The 12,768-nt window shown below is 34.7% G+C and overlaps 1 non-coding gene across 1 annotated transcript; it reads left to right on the top strand.

The window, feature by feature from the left end:
* The first annotated feature begins 410 nt into the window (after positions 1–410).
* Positions 411–517, top strand: LOC132268015 (small nucleolar RNA R71). Its single transcript, XR_009469162.1, has one exon. It is a non-coding gene; the product is annotated as a small nucleolar RNA R71 (small nucleolar RNA).
* Positions 518–12,768: the final 12,251 nt, after the last annotated feature.

Below are 12,768 nucleotides of genomic sequence, written 5' to 3'. Positions count from 1 at the left end.
TTTGCACATGTCCATGGGGACAATTGGAAGTAGAATATAAAACACTTGAACAAGTCATACATGTCTCATTAGATGCATGAAGAGAATGGTTAGGGAAGGAAGATACTTGATTCACCGAGTTTTGGTTGATCAAAAATTAATCAAACCTTTGAGATAATGATTTCATTTCGGCGGCAATTTCATTGGAGTGGTCGACTTGATGTAAGCCGACACTCTTCCTGCCACTAGAATTTCTACCATTCTTTGAAGATAAAGTATGATGCAAAGAATTTTCACTCATGCTCTCATAAAGACGCCACACGTCATCCTTATGCCTATCAATGTAAGAGCCACCCATGGAAGCATCAACCATGCCCTTGTAATTATCCGATAAGCTCTCAAAGGAATATTGAACTAATTGTTATTTGGGCATGTCATGATGTGGACACTTCCTAAGTAATTCATTAAAGCGTTCCCATGCCTCATGAAATGTTTCCTCATCCCCATGTGAAAATTCTCGGATTAAGGTTCTCATGGCATTGGTCTTAGAAACCGGATAGTACTTCTTCAAGAACTCTTGTTGCATTTCCGCCCAAGAAGTTATTAAAAAAGGCCTAAGATTGTTAAACCAATATTTTACCTTATCTTTAAAGGTGAATGGAAAAAATTTAAGCCTTAAGATCTCTTCCGGCATATCCATGATAATTAGGAACATACTTCAAGAAACTCATCCAAATGCTTGTAAGGTTCTTCACTTGGAAGTCCATGATAATTAGGAAGCATTTGAATGGTTTGTGGTTTGATTTCATACTGGTGTGCTCTAAATGGTGGCAATTGAATGCATGTGGGTGCATTATATTCATTAGGCACATAGTGATCTCTTAAAGTAAAGGGAGGATTAGCAATTGGAGGTGCAACATGGGCACCTTTGTTGCCTTGAATGATGGGAGGTGGTGGAGCATAGATTGGCCTTGGCATTCCCAATGGAATTTAGCCTTGTTGTTATGGTGAATGAACAAATGGCCTTGGCATGCCTAATGGAACTTGCATGTTATCATGATGCACATTGGGGTAGAGGATGCCTTGTTGGTCTATGTGACCAAGGTCCTCCACATAGCCCTCATTGTGTCCTTCCATTGATGAAATGGATTGATTAGAACTACCTCTTCCCCTAGGGTTTTGAACAATGGATTCAAGATGAAAATTTAAAGGAATAAGAGTGGGTCTCAATGATCTACAACTATACATGCACAATGCAACACAACAAGAAATAATGGCAAACACTTCACCTTCACAACAAGTCAATAATCGATAAACTTCCTCCACATACAATGTTCTCATACTCCCATGCTTTAACAATATGCAAGAAAAGTAAATTGCCTCCATGCGGGCTCACGATTTATCTAAGAATTGAATTACAAGCCTCCATGAGGGCCGACGATTTAACTAAAGATTTGAGTAAGAAAAAGCTCACAAAGGTCCTTTAGCACTTCAACTCCAAATTTTTAGCTTTTAGCTTAGCAATTTTTTTTTTAATGATTTTAGCCTTTTTCCTTTGCTTGCTTAGTTCCTTTGCTTGGAATACTCCTTTGCTCACCTTCTTAGCCCAATGCTCCTAGTCAATCAAGAACAAACACAATAAGTTACAAAAATTGAAAAAAACGTAAAGACACGATCAAAAGAGTACTAATTCCTAATTGATTCCACAAATACGACGTTGCCAATCAATCAATCCCTGGCAACAGCGCCAAAACCTTAGTGGTCGTTCACTTGGAACCCAAAGTTTATGCAATGTGGCCAAGTTTTACATTTAGAAATTGCCACTACTACCTTTCACTAAAAATATACCTAGGGCAAGTAGGGATCGTCCCAAGGGATTAGGGGTCGCACTAGGTTGAGGAATCAAAATTAGGGTTAGTAGGTCGAGTGATCAAAATAGTGGTTGGTTGGTTGGATTACACTAGATGCAAATTAAACTAAGGTAAACAATAATGCAATAGAGAGAATAAAAGAGAGAGATTTTAGGGTTTAGAGATCACTACCAAGCATAGCTTTTCTACACCTTTAATGAATGATTAATGAGGGAAAGAACATGTATTGCAACAAAGAGTGTGTGTGTGGTTGTTTTAACAAGCATGGATGACAAATTAAGCATATATTGTCTAAACAACATGGTGGATAGCACAACACATCAAATTAAGCAATTAATCATTTCTTTAAGCTCACAATCCAAACACATCACAAGGTTAGAGATATATGTTACTTGCTTTCATAAGTATAGAACATCAACAACAAGCATGGATTGTCCTCCCATTTAACAACTACACTACAACTAAGCTAATGACATGAAATTAAACTAATTAAACTAAGGGAGAGGTACAATCCATCAAGAAATGAGTATGAACCATCAAATAAATCACAAAAACATGACATTAAGCACTATGTCTTGACAATCCCTAGATCTATAGCATCAATACACATAAACATGCATCAATAACATAATAAATAGAGACAAACATATGAACATCTATTCTAGTATACATAGATATATAGATATAATGAAATGATCAATTGGAAGCATTAAACCACATAAATCATTGAATAAATAAGATCTATATATACAAAAGTGTCAAGACATGAATCACAATACAAATGCCCTCAAAAATACATAAATCAAGAAGTAGAAAGTATGCTTAGGGCTAACTCTAGCCCCAAGAGGATGTCTAGCCACTCATAGATGATGCCCTCCAACCCTCAAGGGCAAGCTGCATAGAAGAAATCTGCTCCTTGGTTGATGAAGAGTCTCCAATGGTGTCTCTAGCCTCCTCCTCTCCTTTGCTTCCTCACTAAGTATTATCTTCTCTAGGTTTGTGTGTCAAAGTCTATCCTCAAAAAGTGGCTCATATTCCTTATATAGGTAGGTCAAAAATCACCCCAAATGAGCTGGGCTCGTATACCAATAATCCTCTAATGATTGGATATGAGACAACTTTTAATGAGATGGAATTTGGATTTTTCTCGGGATTTGGGAGGTTCGATCGATCGAACTTGAGGTGAGATTGATCGAACATGGCTGAGATCTATCGAATTGAAGTTGGATCAATCCTCAATGGTGGTGCCTTTTTGGATAAAAATAAATCTGAGATATTTTGAAGATATTTTTAGGAAAAGGACAAAAGTGGTTGATAGGGTCGTACAACTGAATAAGATCAATCATTTGGATAAGGAAAAGAAAGTTCGATCGATAAGAGAATGTGTTGGATCGATCGAACTTTGAGATCTTTGAATAGGGATAAACATGGCTCAGATCCATCTGGAAGTGCTGAGATCGATGAAAGTTGGATCAATCGAACTTTTCTTGAGATCGATCGAAGTTGCTGAAATTCCACCATTTGCTTCCTTTTGCTCTACTTTGCTCCTTCCTTTGATTCATCCCAGAATTGCTTCATTTTTGCTCTTATTTGGCTGAGTTAGCTTATTTTGGGGATAAGTACCTGAAAATGGAAATAACACGAAATTAGTACAAAATGGTAAAATAAGATAGATAAAGGTCCTAGAATACCTAAGCTTAAGGGGTTTAAATGTTCACTTTTCAGCGCTCATCAAGCTCCCTCCCTTTTTGGAGCCTGCTCTCACCCCTAAGAGCCGTAGTCCGTTCCAGTTTTCCTCCTCACCTCTGGCAACCCTTGCAATCTTTGAATTAAGTTTTATTACATGTTTTAAGGTCCCATCCTAATTCCAGATTGATCACAAGACAGTATTATACAACTAAGACTTGAATTTAAACATCAGTTTTTAAAGCAAAGATAGCAAAATTTCATACAGAATTTTGAAGCAACTCAGAACAGATTAATTCAATGGAATTACATACCGATTAAACATGCATAAAAGATGTATTTAAGCTTTAATTTAATCCCTGAAGTATACCTAGGGATGCACAGAATACAGATTAAAGGGAAAGAGTAGAATAGAGACTTGCCTTTGATTTCCGGTTAAAAATCTTAAACTTGTCATCTCTAGTAACTCTGGCAACACCGGTTGTGTTTATTGACCTCTACTGTTACTAGTTCTGTGACGGCCCAAGTTTTGTAAACCCAGTGCGTCAGTGATGACCAAAAGATGACCCGATAATGGATTCGAAATGCAGAAGCGAAAGGTGAAACAACGGTCTCTAGAGATACAATGCATCTCTAAGACACCAATGTGACCCTCAATAAGGTCACGAAACCCAAAGGAAACAAATGCAGAAGTGTCGTTTCAAAAACGGACACAAAGAACCTAGGGGCAAAATGGTTATTTTGTAAAAAGTGGATTCAGGTGCTATCGAGCACACCGCTGGAAAGACAATGACAAATTAGTCAAGTTAAAAAAAAAGTTTACTCAATTTGGAGTCCGGACGGGGGAGAAAGGTCCAAAACAAAAATGATGTCGTGGCGGCCCGACGAGGACAACCCACCACTGCTGCAACTGAAAGTAAAAATGGGCATCTAAAAGAAACTTTTTTGCAAAAACTCAAAGAAGAAACCCCCCCCCCCCCAAAAAAATCAAGTTTCCTACCCCGATTACAAACGGAAACAAAAAAAAAATGCATTGTAAAATGCCCAGAATGCCCCCAAGAAAATCAGGTCAAGAGGAAAAAAATTAATCCGAGCTACTGCCCAAGTTTTGGAAATAAGGCTTCGGGAGGTTTTTAAATTGCCTAAATTAAAAATGCAATCTTAAAATGCACCCACAAGACCTCTGGAAGTTTCGGATCGGTCGTGACGATTTTCAAAAAAAAGTCGATGAATAGTACCAACTACATTTGTACTAAAAATTTGCAAAACTTGGCAGCAAGGATTTTTCGAAAAAATATTGATTTTTGAGGGCCAAGATGATGTTTTCTGGAAAAACACAAAGAAGAAACCCCCCTCAAAATTGAGTTTTCTACGTGACTTAAGAGTAAAAATGAAAAAAATGCATTGTGAAATACCCGAAATGCGCCTAGAACAGAATAGGGTAAAACTCCCTAAAAATGCTACTTAGAGTTTTTGTTTCATCAAGGAAGGTATTGTTTGCCAAAGTGAGCATGCAAGTGTATGTAATATGATAAAATAGATGTGCTAAAATGGCCTATGGCCTCATTACAATACATTTACAACATTTGACATGTCAAACCTCCAAGTTAGAAAAATTACATTTCATAGACAAATCATGAACATGCTAACACTTGCATGTGAACAAGAATGCTTCTAAGAAAGCTCAACTCAGCAAATCACCCAAGCAATTGCAATCTCCAATCTTGTATCCTGTACCTAAAATATGCCCCAATATCGTAGGGGTGAGTAACATAAAGCTACTCATAAGAAATGAGCATGCATCGACCTAAAGTTTTACAAGTTGCATGATTTAATTATTATGGTTCATTCCACCTAACGTCTATGTCAAGGTGAGACTCAGGGAGCATCCTAGCTACCTAAGATCATTTCTAGCATTAATCACCTCATTCATGCAATTTTAATAATATAAGGTCATACTTACACAAAGCAACAACATAGGAGCATGCTTACACAAAGTAATAACATAGTGGTTCTCAAGGTTATCAACTTGAAGTCTAAAATGCAACATCAACTAAATATAACAATTTAGCATAATTAGAATATCTAATACCACACATCAAGACATAGATTCTCTAGGTTATCAACTAGCAATCTAAAAGTGTGAAATTAACTAAATATATCAATTTAGTATGGATGTACTTAACAACATCAAATCGCCAATTACCAAAACCACAAGTCATAATTAAACATTGGTTGTCAACTTGGAATTGAATGCGAAATCAAATAGTGGAAGACTTGGACATCACAGCTCGGATTTCCGCCGAGACAAGGCAAATTTGGAGCTACTAACCCCCAGGCAGCCTACCCAACGCGCGAACTTTTGACTTAGAGGACTCTTGTCCCCGTACTAGAGCCAAACCCTAGCCATCACAGCTTAACAATGTCCCAAGTAACTCCAAAATAAATAAGTTAACAACTTATATACGTATTAAACAGTACACGAAACTACCTTCATGCACAAGTAGGTTGTAACCACACAACACATGCTCTAAATCCACAACTATTATAGGATGACAATGTCGAATCTTCAGAGCGCAATTCGTTATGCGCTATAATAACATCACATATCAAATCTTCAGAGCGCGATTCGTTATGCGCTATAACAATATAATCTAATATTGAAACATAACTCATAAATCCATTATAAGTCAAAAGTCATGCTTTAAACATACTATCAATGTCAAATACATGAGTTAATCAATAATACAATAGAAACAGAATTTAATCAATAAACTAATTAAATTCCCTAGGTTTCAAATCTCAATCAAATGGCCTCCAATTAATACATGATAAACAATATAGCATGATCATTACATACACCACATCAAAACTCGATTAAGCCATAAGAACAGTAAAGTGGAATTTAATTAAATCATGATAATCAAATCCCTAACTTCTAAAACAATATCAAATGGTTCCAAATTAACATATGCTAGAACATAAGTCATAGTTATCACAAATATCAAGTTAAACACTTAATTAGGCCAATGAAACCCTTAATTAGATTTTAATTAATCATTTTAATTAAAATCTCTAGATTTTCATACTTGCCCAAATGCTCTCAAATTAAAGTATGTTAAGCAACATGCCAAGACATAATTTAAAAGCATATCACAAGTCAATTTCATGCAAGGTACGGCCATGCACTTTAATCTTTCACAAAAGATAAATATTAATTAAAAAGAGCAATTCTTATTTAATAAATCCCAATTTAATATATGTTAACAAACATATTAAAACTAGATTTTCCAGTATTCCACAATTCAAATCAAAGTTATATATCATCATGAATTTTAAATCTTATACAAAGAAATAAAAATTAATAACTTTCAAGATTTGATACAAGGCATATATATAAATTGTATAATCATGCTAAACACTCAATACAACACACACAAAATCCTAAAACATTCCCTACCTCAATTTGAGAAGAAAATCTCAAAAGCCATCAAAATGGAACGACTCCGAATCCGACGAAACTACTAGGTTTTGTCGGGGACAACGCCGTGAACATAACCCCCATGAAAGCCCCATTAAAATCATAACTTGACCTCAAAACTAAACTCAAGAAACGATAAAAACTGAATTCTAATAAGGGGGAAAGGTAAAACACGGCGAGGGGAACAATAAACGTTAAGGCCTAAGACTTTCCATCAAGGAAAAGTGAACCAAAAGAGGAGAGAGAAGATGGAAGCACCCCTTGGGCTGCCATGGGAGCTCTAGGTCATTCATGAAGAGGGGAGAAGATGAAAAATGAAATATCTCACCCCCCTTTTATAGAAATCTCATGCCCCGGACGGGCCCCGCCGTGTCCAAAAAAGTAAAATTTGAGCAGACGCGCTCAAATGGCAAAACTTTGTGAACGAAAAAGATTCAAAATGATAAAATATGAATAACGGAATAAACGGCGTCAAAACCGAGTCCCGAGCAAAAAGTTATGCCTAAAACAAGTTTGGCGCTAACTAGGGCCAGAAACCCTGAAACTGGAAAACAATGACCAAAAGTGAAAATTTCTAAGAGTACATGACTCGACGAAAAGTGAAAATGAATCCCATATGAGGATCCAGGCTCAAAACAAGGCATTTAGCAATAACTTTCATTAATTGCACAATGGGCCCTCCAAAAAGTGAAAACTGCACTAATGGCTCAGAATAAAAATATCTTCCAAAAATATTTTCTTAAAAACCCCTGAAATAAAATATTTTCAAAAGATATTTGTGAAAAACACCCCAAGAAAAGAAAATAATTTCAAAGAACTTTGCATCCATGCCCCTATGGACACCAAGAGCAACCAGAGTATTTTCTTGCAAAAGTAAATATACGTATTTCGTGGAAACCACTCAAGATGGAGATACATTAAGTCAAAAACTAACTCTGAACATAAGAAGTGTGGTTACGCCAACAAAGTGTCAAACGGGGAAAAGACAAAATAGGGAAAAGGACGAAATAGGGAAAATGACGAAAAGTGAATAGTGTCGAAAAACGAAAATGCGAAAACGACTCGGTCCTCAAAGGAAGTTGTCAATCCATAGAAAAGAGTCTCGAAAATTACTCCAGAGCACTCGAGACGACACTAAGCGAAGAGGAACTGAACTCAGAAAGGAAAGACAACGGAAAAAAAATATACGTGAAAATCTGGGTCATTACAAGTTCGACCCACAAGCACACGCCAAACTCCCCTCCTTGACTCAGTCTTAGCCTAAGCCAAAACTCCTGCCTTCTTCTCTTAATCTCCCTCTGTTTCTCCCTGTATCTCTCTCTGTTACAGAATTACACTTATTTTCTAAAACCCTAAACCACCGTAATGTTGATATTTATAGGTTTATTACAGTAACCCTAGTCCATATATAATTAGAGACTAAGCCCTACTTTCAATCCTAGTTGGCCCATCCGTGTTTTCTAAAAGAAAAGAAACCCTAATGTTTACCATTAACACTGTTTCTAGTTTAATCCAATTACACCCGTGAGAAATTCCAATAAAATAACAGTGCAACCAACTAGTTCCAGATTAAAAACAAAACATTTAATTCATTTAACAAAAATAAAATAAAGAATACCATTAATTTCATTTAATTAATAATAATAATAATAATAATAATAATAATGATAACTGCACTTAAACTAGTAAACAAACAAAATTAACAATTACCACAATTAAACAAGTATTAAACAATTAAAACAATTAAATAAGCATTAAATAATTAATCAAGAAATTACGCAAATAATCACACGAAAAATAAAATAAACAATTAAAAAAATGCCAAGACTATCCTTCGAAAATTAGGGGTATTACAAAATGCAATCGTGTTCCCTACGAAAGTGGCGTTATCCATTTATTGCTTTCTAGTTGTTCATTTCATTCCTTTACTTTGTAGTTCATTGCTAGGGAGTAGCAATATTTAAGTTTGGAGGTGTGATGAGCGCTAAAAAGTGCGCATTTAAACCTCTTAAGCGAGGGTATTTTAGTCCATTCATTTATCTTTATTTACCCGTTTTAGTACTTATTTGTGTTTTTATCTATTTTAGGTTAATAATGTTAAAACGAGCTAAAAATAGTTTATTAAGACCTCTTTGGAGTCAAACTAAGTCTTTGTGAGAATTTGGAGCAAAAAGAGGCTGATTTGAAGCAAAAGGAGGTTAATGCTAAAAAACTGCCAAGTGAGATCTATCGCAGAAAGTTGGATCGATCGAACCCAGATCGATCAAAAGTTGGATCGATCGAAAATGTGCTGGCAGCGAGCTGCCTTATTCACGCGCGCCTGAACTCCATCTACCACATAGTACGGGATTAAATATTTTTGGGGCTATATTTCTGACTTAGTGAATAAAAAAAGACCTTGTATTTAAAAGGAATTGAACCATTTTGTAAAGGATCTTTTTATCATTTTATTTTTGCATTGTAATTTTATTTTCTCTCTCTAAAAAAGTTAGAGATTAGGGTTAAAAGAAAAGAGAAGAGTAGAGGCTCTAAGAACATATCTCAACATCTACGCACTCTCTCTCTAGAATTCAACAAAGAAGAAGAGGAAGAAGATGGAGCTATGTTTGGGGATTGCCCTTGAGGGTTTCAAGATCACATCTACCTTCTCCATGATTGGCTAAACTTCTCCTCGGGGCTTAGATGAGCCCCAAGTTTGTAATCTAAACCTCGATCTTTTTCATACTTTTTGGGGAATAATATCTTGTGATTAATGTTCTAGCCTTGTGAATTTAATGAATCTTGGTATATTTCTATGATTTCTATGGTTTAATTATTCCTATTAATTCTCTAGTTTATTTATATGTCTATGTGTGATTAAATTAGAAATTATGTCTCACATGATTCATATGATTTAATTCTTCCTATTGATTCTCTTTGTGATTACATGTTGCCTTATGTGTGATTATTTGGAAATTGATCTCTACACTAGTTTTTCTATATTAATTGCATATCTATGTGTGGTTGATTGAGAATCTAGTGATGGCTAGATATGATTTTTATTAGATGGGTTTGTCAATTAATTTGATGGATTATACTTATGCTTGATGGGTTGTTCTACAATTTAATTCATGTTTGCAGGTAAGTAGACAATATTTACTTGATTTGATTTTCCATGGCTTATTATTGCAAATTTTATAATTCTCTAGATTGATGTGTGCTACAATTGTGACTAGTTTGATGGGTCATAGTTAGAAGTAATGGGTTATGCTACACTTAGTTTATTTGTTGGTTAGGTAGACAATTAATACATAAATTTAATGGTCTATACTTAATATTGCAATTGGTAGCCATATTTTGTTCACAAGAATGTTTTCCCCAAATTAGTTGAAAGTGTGTAGTTTGGTGAACAAGCTTGGTGGCAATTCCAATAGACCCAAAGACCTCACTTCTCATCTCTTAAATCCCTATCTCAACTTAGTTTATTTTAATTTGATTATTTTCTAGAGTAATCAAACAACCAACCTTTCTTTGCAATCTTTTGATACGCTAGAGTCGAAGTTAAATTCCAACACGTATAATCTCTGTGGATGATCCCTACTCGCTATACTTCATTAGTTGTAGTAGTGGTTTTTATAAATGTAAATTTGACTAGAAAGGCTTCCGAAACCATATTCATATTTTGACCTTACGAAGCGACCTATCACATTAAAAAGTTCACTTTCTAAACACATAGGAAGGGGCTTGTCACATTCGATGGTCCTATAATTTTTTACTTTTTTTTATATATATTTAAAATGTCATAGAAGGTATATCAACCATTAAACAAAAAATGAAGAACTAAAATAAAAATACAAATTATCTGGACCCTACAAAAGAATCTGTAGAAACCATATCTCCCATTTAAAGCCAAAATAACAATATTTTAACATTATTTTTAACATTATAGATATATATATATATATATATATATATATATATATATATATATATATATATATATATATTTGTGGAAAGGAAAGGCAAAGAAAATAAATTTTATTTTAAAAGAAGAATGTACAGACACCAAAGGGGAAAATTAGTTGTGTATAATAGAAGTTTAAAGAGTGCAACACAACTAATACAAGTATTTTAATTATTTCCAAGATAATTGAAAGTACACTTTTAGAATAGTATAGATATATACATGGATACAAAGTACGTTTTTCTTTTAGAAATTTAGAAATTGTTTGGTATTTCTCTTTTATTGTAGTAAATAATTTTTTTAAATTATTATAATGTAATTGTTCGTGAATTCGTTTTTTTTTTCTTTTTTTTCCCTCTCTCTCTCTCTCTCTCTCTGTTCATGAATTAGTTCATGAATGATTTTTCTCCTTTTCCTAGGTATATATTGTGCATTTATCCTTTAATCAGCTTAATTTATTTATACCAATTGTAATGACCGGGTCATTTTTCTTCCTTTCCTTTTCTCAGATTTTCACGGATATTTTTTTTCCATTGATCTTTCCTTTCTGGGTTCGGTTTCTCGTCACTTAGTGTCATCTTAAGTGCTCGGGGATGGTTTCCGAGACTCTTTTCCTTGGATTGACGACTTCCTTTGAGGATCGAGTCATTTTAACATTTTCACTTTTGTGACACTATTCACTTTTCGTCTTTTTTCGGTTATCACTTTGTTGGAATAACCTCACTTTTCGTATTCGGATTTGATTCCGATTTTGCATGCATCCACACTATTTAAATTCCATTCTATGTGTATTTTTACTTTCTTATAAAAGTATGCTAAGTATTTACTTTTCTTGTAAAGGGTATGGATGCATAAATTTTGGTAAATATTCATAACTTGAGGGGTTTTTGTGTAATTAAATAAAGTAATTATTTTTCATCTTAGGGACCATTTTGTAATTTAATTTGAAAGATATTTTCAAAAAAAGACCTTTTTGTAATTTCTGAAAAGTCTGACAAGTGTCACACTCTCATTGGTCCACTTGTTGACATTTGTGTGGAAACACTTTGATACCTTGGATGATGACATGTGGAAGGTGGAGATTTAACCGCTTATTGACCTAGGATAGGTACACTTGTTAGCTTAGATGGTTGACAAGTGTAGGCTTAGGATTAAGCCTAGGAAGGAGCCATGGATTGGTGACAAGTGTATGCACCAAATTAAGTCTTGCAATTATTTTTGGGTCACTTTAGGATTATGGTTTTAAGGAGGGGTTTTTGTGCAATTGACCAAAGATGTGTGTGTTGACCATGGTGTAGGATCACATAGTGAGTGGAGGATTTCTATTTCCTCCACTCACCCATTTTCACATTATGTCATCTTATTCCTTACAAGAAAACCCTAGCCTCCATGGATGGAGCTTGAAACCTTAGGCCTTGACCTTGATTTTTGATAGCCTTCCACTCACCTTAGACCATGAAGCTTAGAACATATTTTGTTCCCCTCATCCTCCTCTACATAACCCTAGAAGGGTGCCATTTTGTGTTGATTTTCCTTGGATTCTAGAGAGACTCTTCTCTAGTGAGGTAGGGGGTGTTATAATTTATTACCTAAGGGTATTTCTTGCTTTTGTAGTGATTTATAAGTTGTATGCATGTCTTTTGTTAATTTGAGAAATTAATGACTTGTTGTAGCTTGCATATAACTCACTTTAGACTTGATATATGGCATGGTCATGACTTGATCTTTGATATATATTAAATTGAGGTGATTTAAATGAGTTTTCAAATCTAGAGATTAAATGGATTTAATTTGATTTAAATTTTAGT

The sequence above is a fragment of the Cornus florida genome, unplaced genomic scaffold, assembly GCF_030987335.1.
Source record: "Cornus florida cultivar Cherokee Brave unplaced genomic scaffold, ASM3098733v1 CherokeeBrave_3.0.0_Hap2_Chr07, whole genome shotgun sequence".
Classification (NCBI taxonomy): domain Eukaryota; kingdom Viridiplantae; phylum Streptophyta; class Magnoliopsida; order Cornales; family Cornaceae; genus Cornus; species Cornus florida.
Note: the sequence above shows the minus strand (reverse complement) of the source record. Positions and strands in the feature narration are given on the sequence as shown.